Source organism: Pipistrellus hanaki, assembly GCF_964339955.1.
Source record: "Pipistrellus hanaki genome assembly, chromosome: 13".
Lineage (NCBI taxonomy): Eukaryota > Metazoa > Chordata > Mammalia > Chiroptera > Vespertilionidae > Pipistrellus > Pipistrellus hanaki.
In genome coordinates this window covers 35,888,125-35,897,613 of record NC_140515.1, presented here as the reverse complement: position 1 = coordinate 35,897,613, position 9,489 = coordinate 35,888,125, and positions in this window count along the sequence as shown.

Sequence of the window (9,489 nt, the reverse complement as noted above, 5' to 3'; positions counted from 1 at the left end):
TGAAATCGGGGTGTGTTATGCCTCTAGTTTTGTTTGGAGGAGTCTTTTTTCCCTCAGGATTATTTTGGTATTCAGGGTCTTTTCTGGTTCCATACACATTTTAGAATTGTTTGTACTATTTTTGTGAAAAATGCCATTGGAATTTTGATAGGGATTGCCTTGTATCTGTAGATTGCCTTGGGTAGTATGGACATTTTTAAGAAAATTCTCCAATCCATGAGCACTGAATATCTTTCCATTTCATTGAATCCTCTTCAATTTCTTTCATTAATGCCTTAATAGTTTTTAATGTAGAATTTATTTTAGGTACTTTATTCTTTTTGATGCAACTGTAAATGGGGTTCTTTTCCTAATTTCCCTTATAATTCATTATTTACTCATGAAATGCAGTTAATTTTTGCATATTGATTTTGTAACATAATTTTACTGAATTTGTATATTATGACAACTTTTTGATGATTTATGTTTCCTTTTTTTTTCTTTTATTAAGCTGGTATATGTGTACATATCTTACCATCGCCCCCCCACCCACTCCCATTCATGCCCTCACCCCCAGAGTTTTGCGTCCATTGGTTATGCTTATATGCATGCATACAAGTCCTTCGGTTGATCTCTTATCTCCCCAATGTCTCCCTAACCTTCCCACTGTAATTTGACAGTCTGTTGCTTTACTGTCTCTATCTATCTATTTGTTCATCAGTTTATAATGTTCTTTATTATCCATAAATGAGTGAGATCATGTGGTGGTTTTCTTTGACTGGCTTATTTCATTCAGCATAATGTTCTCCAATTCCATCCAGGTTGTTGCAAATGCTAAGAATTCCATCTTTTTATGGCAGCATAGTATTCCATTGTGTAAATGTACCATAATTTTCTGATCCAATAATCTGCTGACGGGCACCTAGGCTGTTTCCAAATCTTAGTTAGCTATTGTAAATTGTCCTGCCATGAACGCATGGGGTGCATATATCCTTTCTGATTGGTGTTTCTAGTTTCTTAGGATATATTCCTAGGAATGGGATTACTGGGTCAAATGGGAGTTCCATTTTCAGTTTTTTGAGGAAACTCCATACTGTTCTCCACAGTGGTTGCACCAGTCTGCATTCCCACCAGCAGTGCACGAGGGTTCCTTTTTCTCCGCAACCTCGCCAACACTTGTCATTTGTTGATTTGTTGATGATAGCCATTCTGACAGGTGTGAGATGGTACTGCATTATAGTTTTGATTTGCATCTCTCAGATAATTAGTGACTTTGAGCATGTTTTCATGTGTTTCTTGGCCTTCCTTCTGTCTTCTTTGAAAAGATTCTATTTAGGTTCATTGCCCATTTTTTTTATTGGATCATTTATCTTCCTTTTATTAACTTGTATAAGCTGCCTATAGATGTTGGAAATTAAACCTTTATCAGTGATAACATTTGCAAATATATTCTCTCATACAGTGAGCTTTCTTGTTGTTTTGTTTATAGTTTCTTTTGCTGTAAAAAAGCTTTTTATTTTGATGTAGTCCCATTTGTTTATTTTCTCTTCAGCTACCATTGCCCTAGGGGCAGTATCAGTGAAGAAGTTCTTTTGGCATATGTCTGAGATTTTGCTGCCTATGGATTCCTCTATTATTTTTATGGTTTTCCGTCTTATGTTTAAGTCCTATGTCCATTTTGAGTTTATTTTTGTGTATGGTGTAAGTTGGTGATCTAGTTTCATTTTTTTGCATGTATCTGTTCAATGTTCCCAACATCCATTTATTGAAGATACTGCCTTGACTCCTTTGTATGTTCATGCCTCCTTTGTGAAATATTGAGCATAGTGATTTGGGTTGATATCTGGATTCTCTATTCTATTCCATTGATCTATATGTCTGTTCTTATGCCAGTACCATGCTGTTTTGAGAACAGTGGCTTTGTAATATGGCTTGAAATCTGGTACTGAGATCCCTCCTACTTCATTCATCTTTCTCAGGATTGCTGTGGCTATTTGGGGTCTTTTTTTATTCCAGATGAATTTTTGGAGAGTTTTTTCTAGGTCTGTGAAATATGCCATTGGTATTTTAATGGGGAGTGTATTGAATCTATAGTTTGCTTTGGATAGTATGGGCATTTTAATGATGTTGATTCTACCAATCCATGAACATGATATTTTCTTCCACCTGCTTACGTCTTCCTCTGTCTCTTTTTCAGTGTCCTGTAGTTTTTTGTGAATAGGTCTTTTACCTCCTTAGTTAAGTTTATTCCTAGGTATCTTAATTTTTTTGGTGTGATGGTAAATGTGATTGCTTTTTTAGTCTCTCTTTCTGTAAGTTCACTATTTGTGTATAGAAAGGCCATAGATTTCTTGGCATTAATTTTGTATCCTGCAACACTGCCAAATTCATTTATTAAGTTTTTTGATGGAGTCTTTTTTTTTTTTTTTTTTTTTTTATGTACAATATCATGTCATCTGCAAATAAGGACAGCTTTACTTCTTCTTTGCCAATTTGAATGCCTTTTATTTCTTCTTGTCTAATTGCAATGGCTAATATTTCCAGTACTATGTGAAAGAGGAGTGGTGAGAGTGGGCATCCCTGTCTTGTTCCTGTTCTTAGAGGGAATGGTTTTAGTTTTTGCCCATTGAGTATGATGTTGGCTGTGGGTTTATCATATATAGTTTTTATTATGTTGAGGTATGATCCTTCTATTCCCATCTCATTGAGAGTTTTTATCAAGAAAAGGTGTTGGATTTTGTCAAATGCTTTTTTCTGCATCAATTGATATGACTATATGATTTTTATCTCTCAATTTGGTTATGTGATATATCACATTTATTGATTTGCAGGTATTGTACCATCCTTGCATTCCTGGGATAAATCCTACTTGGTCATGGTGTATGATCTTTCTGATGTACTGCTGGAGCCCATTTGCTAGAGTTTTGTTGAGGATTTTGGCATCCATGTTCATGAGGGATATTGGCCTGTAATTCTCTTTCATTGTGTGGTCTTTATCTGGTTTTGGTATTAGGGTGATGCTAGCTTCATAGAAGGAGTTTGGAAGTGTTCCTTCCTCTTGAATTTTTTGGAATAGTCTGAGGAGGATAGGTTTTAGTTGTTCCTTGAATGTTTGGTAAGACTCTCCTGTGAAGCTGTCTTGCCCCGGGCTTTTGTTTTCTGGAAGCTTTTTGATGACTGCTTCAATTTCTTCCATAGTTACTGGCCTATTGAGCTGTTTAGATTCTTCCTGATTGAGTTTTGGAAGGTTATATTTTTTTGGAATATGTCCATTTCCTCCAGGTTGTCCAGTTTGTTGGAATAGGGTTGTTTGTAGTATTTAACAATCCTTTGTATTTTGGCGGGGTCTGTTATTTCACTTCTTTCATTTCTGATTTTGTTTATTTAGGTCCTCTGCTTCTTGGTTAGCCTAACTAGAGGTTCATTAATCTTGTTTATCCTTTCAAAGGACCAGCTCTTGATTTTGTTGATCTTTTGTATTGTTTCTTTGGCCTCTATGTCATTTATCTCCACTCTGATCTTTATTATTTCCTCCCTTCTGCTTACACTCGGCTTTTCTTATTGCTCTTTTTCTAACTCTTTGAGTTGTAGGGTTAGGTATTTTATTACCATTGTTTCTTGTTTTTTTTTGCAGTAGGCTTGTAAAGCTATGAACTTCCCTCTCATGTCTGCTTTCACTGTGTCCCATAGATTTTGGATTGTTTTCTTTTCATTGTCTTTGTTGCCAGGATGTTTTTTTATTTATTCTTTGATCTCTCTGGTACCCCAGTAATTATTTAATAGCATAATGTTTAGTCTCCATGTGTTTGATGTTTTTGGATTGTTTTTATTATAGGTGATTTCCAGTTTTATGTCACTGTGATCTGAGAAGATGCTTAATATGATTTCTATCTTCTTGAATTTGAAGAGACTTTACATTACCTTTATATCCACATTGTTGAGAGTTTTTATCATAATAAATGTTGATTTTTGTCAAATGCTTTTTCTGCAACTATTGAGATCATATGACTTTTATCCTTCTTTTATTAATGTGGTATATCACATTGATTTGTAAAATGTTGTACTATCTTTGCATCCCTGGAATAAATCCCACTTGATCATGATGTTTAACCTTTTAAAAAAAATGTTTTCATTGATTTCAGAGACAGGAAGGGGGAGAGAGAGATAGACAGACAGACAGACATTGTTAGGTTGCCTCCTGTACGCCCTCTACCAGGGATAGAATGCACAGTCCGAGCATGTGCCCTGACCAGGAATCAAACCAGTGACTTCCTTGGTAACATGGGATAACACATAACCAACTGAGCTAAAACAGGTGGGCCATATGATCCTTTTAATGTATTATTGAATCCAGCTAATATTTTGTTGAATATTTTTGCATCTGTGTTCATCAGAAAAATTGGCCTTTAATTTTCTTGTCTTCTGGTGTCCTTGTCCAGTTTTGCTTTCAGGTAATGCTGGCTTCATAAAATGAGTTGGATGTGTTCTCTTCTATTTTTTAAAGAGTTTGAGAAGGGTTGGTATTCTTTAAATGTTTGGTAGAATTCACTAGTGAAGCTATCAGGTCCTGGACTTTTATTTTTGGAAGGTTTTTTGTTTTGTTTTAAATATATTTTTATTGATTTCATAGAGGGAGAGGGAGAGAGAAGTAAAAACATTAGTGATGAGAAAGAATCCTTGATAGGCTGCCTCCTCCACACCCCCTACTGGGGATTGAGCCTGAAACCCAACCATGTGCCCTTGACTGGCATCCAACTGGGGACCTTTCAGTTTGCAGGCCGATGCTCTATCCACTGAACTAAACCGGCTAGAGTTATTGTGAGGTTTTTGATTACCGATTTAAGTTCCCTACTAGCAGTTGGTCTATTTAGATTTTTTATTTCCTTGGTGTGCCTCCTGCATACCCCCCCCCTACTGGGGATTGAGCCCACAACCTGGCTTGTGCCCTTGACTGGAATCAAACCTGGGACCAGTCAGTCCACAGGCTGACGCTCTATCCCCTGACCCAAACCAGCTAGGGCTGTATTATGTTTTTAGCTTCTATTTCATTTAATTCTGCTCTGATCTTTGCTGTTTCCTTTCCTCGACTAACTTTGGGCTTGGTTCTTTTTCTAGTTCCCTGAGCTGTAAAGCTAGGTTGTTTTTTGAGGATCTTTCTTGTTTTTTCATGTAGGCATTTGTTGCCTTGAACTTCTTTTTATAGCTGCTTTTGCTGTATCCCATAGGTATTAGTATATTGTATTTCCATTTCCACTTCTTTCAAAGTTTTTATTTATTTTTCTGTTTCTCAGATCGCTATGGCCTAGTGCGAGCCCCATTGGCTTGCAAAGCTAGATGTTTTGGGGGCCCTTCTCTCAGGGAGAAGTTCAGGGTTGTGAGTTCCCTCCTACTTGTGGGTCATTGCACCAGGGGTGGGGGTTTATGGCAAAATTGCCTTTCAGCCTCTTCTACCCATTTTGATGTGGGGTTTTTCCTCATCTGCCCAAATTGTGGGAGTTGAGCAGCTACAATAGTTCGGGGTTTCCGTCAGAGGAAATTGTTTTGTATGTAACTGTAGGTTTGTGTCTGTGGAGGGACTTGACATCAGTATTCAATAACATCGTCAGCTTAGCTGGAACACTCCTGACTCGATTTTGATTGACTGCAGATTGCGAGATCCGGAGGCGTAATCAAATTCATGTTTAATTAACAGTAATAGATGCTCTCTGTTCCCTACTGTATCACATCAGGAGGCATGTCTGGCTGACTTGAGTGATGAGTGAATTTAGGTGTTATTATCTTGATCCAACATTATAATTCCCCATTTGCGTAGATCTGTGATTTCATTAGGAGTTGTAAGATGGTTTGCTTCTATCATTTCTCCTGTGCTTAGTACCTGGAATTACTCTCTGAAGAAGAGTTTTTCCTCAGCTGACAGGTTTTCCTGAAATGCAGTTACACTGGTAAGACAATTGCTTGATTCTCTCCTTTCATTTATCAGTTCCCATCGCTTAAAAAAATGTAACGTTCTTTTATGGCTTAAAGAGCCTAAACTAATATCTATACCCATAGTCAGCAAACCGCAGCTCGCGAGCCACATGCGGCTCTTTAGCCCCTTGAATGTGGCTCTTCCACAAAATACCACGGCCTGGGCGAGTTTATTTTTGAAGAAGTGGCATTAGAAGAAGTTTAAGTTTAAAAAATTTGGCTCTCAAAAGAAATCTCAATCCTTGTACTGTTGATATTTGGCTCTGTTGACTGATGAGTTTGCTGACCACTGCTCTATACCATGGCTTTTCTTTCCATTGATCCCTCACAAATGTAAATCACTTAGTAATTCTAATTGCAGTTTCCCACAAGCTAAACAAGCATCAGATGGCTCTGCCAAAGGGCCAATTCCTACTCAGGGTGGAAGGAAAACGAAGAACTGCGCAACTGGCTTGTTGACAGATGTAGATCAGAGTGTCTTTAGGCCTACAGGCAGGGATCCCCACACCACTACCCACTGCATACATACGGGTATGAATACATATAATATTTGAGTTTCCAATCAGCATGTTAGGGCTAATTTTTTTTTTTTTTTAAGTTCTAACTGGTTTGGCTCAATGGATAGAACATCAGCTTGTGGACTGAAGGGTCCCAGGTTCAAATGCAAGGGCATGTACCTGGGTTATGGGCACATCCCCAGAAGGGGGCATGCAGGAGGCAGCTGATGGATGTTTCTCTCTCATTGATGTTTCTCTCTATCCCTCTCCCTTCCTCTCTGTAAAAAATCAATAAAGTATATATTTTTAAAAATTAAATTTGCCCAGCCAGTGTGGCTCACTGGTTGAGCATCAGTATATGAACCAGGAGTTCACAGTTCAGTTCCAGGTCAGGACAGGTGCCCGGGTTATGGGCTTGATCCTGCATAGGGGGTGTGCAGGAGGTAGCCAATCAATGCTGCTCTCTCATTACTGATGTCTCTACTACTCTCCCTCTCCCTCCCTCTCTGAAATCAATAAAAAAATATTTTTTTTTAAAGTTTAATTTATTGAGATAGATGGCATACAGTTTTTAAAATAACAGTGATCCTGTGCACCTTTTCCCCTTTTCCCCAACTCTGTCATCTTATAAAAATACATAGCACACCACAGCCAGGAGACGGACATCCACAAGGTCAAGACACAGACAGCTGCAGGAGTCTCTCTCTGCTCCCTGGACGGTATACTGCCCATTTCACAAATCGATTAATAAAGCTAATTAGACCTTCACGTTTATATTTAAAAAGTAAAATACCAACAGTTCCATCATAAGAGTCCCTCAGGTACCCTTTTACAGCCACACCAACCCCGCCCCCGTGTAATTTTTACACTGACACGGTTTCCTCAGGCTGCGGCAGCACCTTCCGCCCGCCGCAGAACAGTCTGTGCGGGGAGGCAGGTGCAGAGGGCAGGCCAGCCTCCTGCCAGGGCTATCCCGCCTTTCCTGCATTTAAAACATTTATTTTAAATATATTTTATTGAGTTTTTGCATACAGAGAGGAAGGGAGAGGGATAGAGAGTTAGAAACATCGATGAGAGAAACATGGATCAGCTGCCTCCCGCACACCCCCTACTGGGGATGTCCCCACAACCAAGGTACGTGCCCTTGACCGGAATCGAACCTGGGACCTTTCAGTCCACAGGCCGACGATCTATCTATCCACTGAACCAAACCAGTCAGGGCCAAAACATTTTTTAAATTGTTTTGTTTTCAATTACACTTGACACACTTATATTAGTTTCAGTGTACAACCCAGTGAGTAGTAGACATTTTTTAAGACATTAAGTGATTATCCAGATAAATCTAGTGCCCATCTGACATCATACATAGTTATTACATTGACTATATTCCCCAGGCTGTACTTGACATCCTTGTGACCATTCTGTGATTACCAGTTTTGTATTTCTTAATCCCCCCACCCTTTTTACCCATCCCTCCAATTCCCTCCCATGTGGCAACCGCCAAAATGACCTCTGAGTCTATGAGTCTGTTTCTGTTCTGCTTCGTTCACTTCTTACACACCACATAAAAGTGAAATCATGGCATTATCTTCCTTGGACTTATTTCACTCAGCACAATACCCTCTGGGTCCATCTCGATGTTGTTGCAGATGGCAAGATTTTTTTTTTTTAATGGCTGAGTCATATTCCATTGTATATCTTCACAACTTCTTTATCCACTCGTATACTGATGGACACTTAGGTTGCTTCCATATCTTGGCTATTGAAAATAATGCTATAATGAACATATGGATGCTTGTCTTTTTGATTTAATGTTTTGGGTGTCTTTGGATAAAGACCCAGACCACTACCTATTTTTTATGGCCTCCAGCTGAGAATGTCTTTTACGTTTTTTAAAGGGTTGAAGGAAAAATGCCATAAAGTCCTGGCTCACAAAGCTTAAAATGCATACTACTGGGACTTCTCCAGAAAGTTTGCCAAACCCTGATGTAAAGCAGTATGTGTTAAAGCGCCTCTGGGTGAAGGCTGTATTACACGGGAGGTCTCGGACCCGAATTCTAAAACTGAACTCTCCTAAAAATGCACATACATAGCCCTGACTGGTTTGGCTCAGTGAATAGAGTGCTGGCCTGCAGACTCAAGGGGCCCAGGTTCGATTCCGGTCAAGGGCATGTACCTTGGTTGTCGGCAAATCCCCAGTAGGGAGTGTGCAGGAGGCAGCTGATTGATATTTCTCTCTCATCGATGTTTCCGATTCTCTCTCCTCTCCATTCCTCTTTGTAAATAAATCAATAAAATATATTAAAAAAAGTAAAAATGCACAATATACAAAGTTGTGCCTGTGTCCATCCCCAGGCACTACAGCCCCAGGTTAAGACCTTGGCACCACAGTATTGTATTAGCCTACTCCGGCTGCCGCAAAAGTACTAGACCTGCCGCAAAAGTACTAGACCGGGTGACTCAAACAATAGGAATTCCACCCCGTTCTGGAGGCTAGACATCTTCAGCTCAAGACACTGGCTGGGGTGCTTTCCAGGGAGTCATCTTCCTGACTTGCAGACAGTGCCTTCCGTGACTTCACATGGGCCTCCCCTCTTCCCTCCGTGCGCAGGCCCGCCTAGTCTCTCCCAAGGCCACCAGTCCTTGTGAATTAGCCTCACCCGTATGACCTCATTTAACCGGAATGACTTCCTTAAAGGTTGTGTCCTCATAGCCACACTGGGGGGTAGGACATGGCTGTGAATGGGGGGGGAGGGAGAGACACACAGTTCAGTCCATATCACCTATAAATACTAAATCTGAGTGTAACTGAGTACTGTGTGTCCAGACTGAGGGCCTCATCCCTGCAGCACTGAGAGCATGCGGTCTGGGTGGTTTGCTCCTGAACCCCAGGCACTACCTTATAGGCTAAGGAATCATCTTTGCTGAATTAATGAATGGTGAGATTAGATTAATGCACTAAGAAATTCATGGAGGAATATAAGTTGCTAATAATAGGCAGTGGTCAGGGTCTTTATTCAAAATGCCCAAAACAAATACGTAGTTC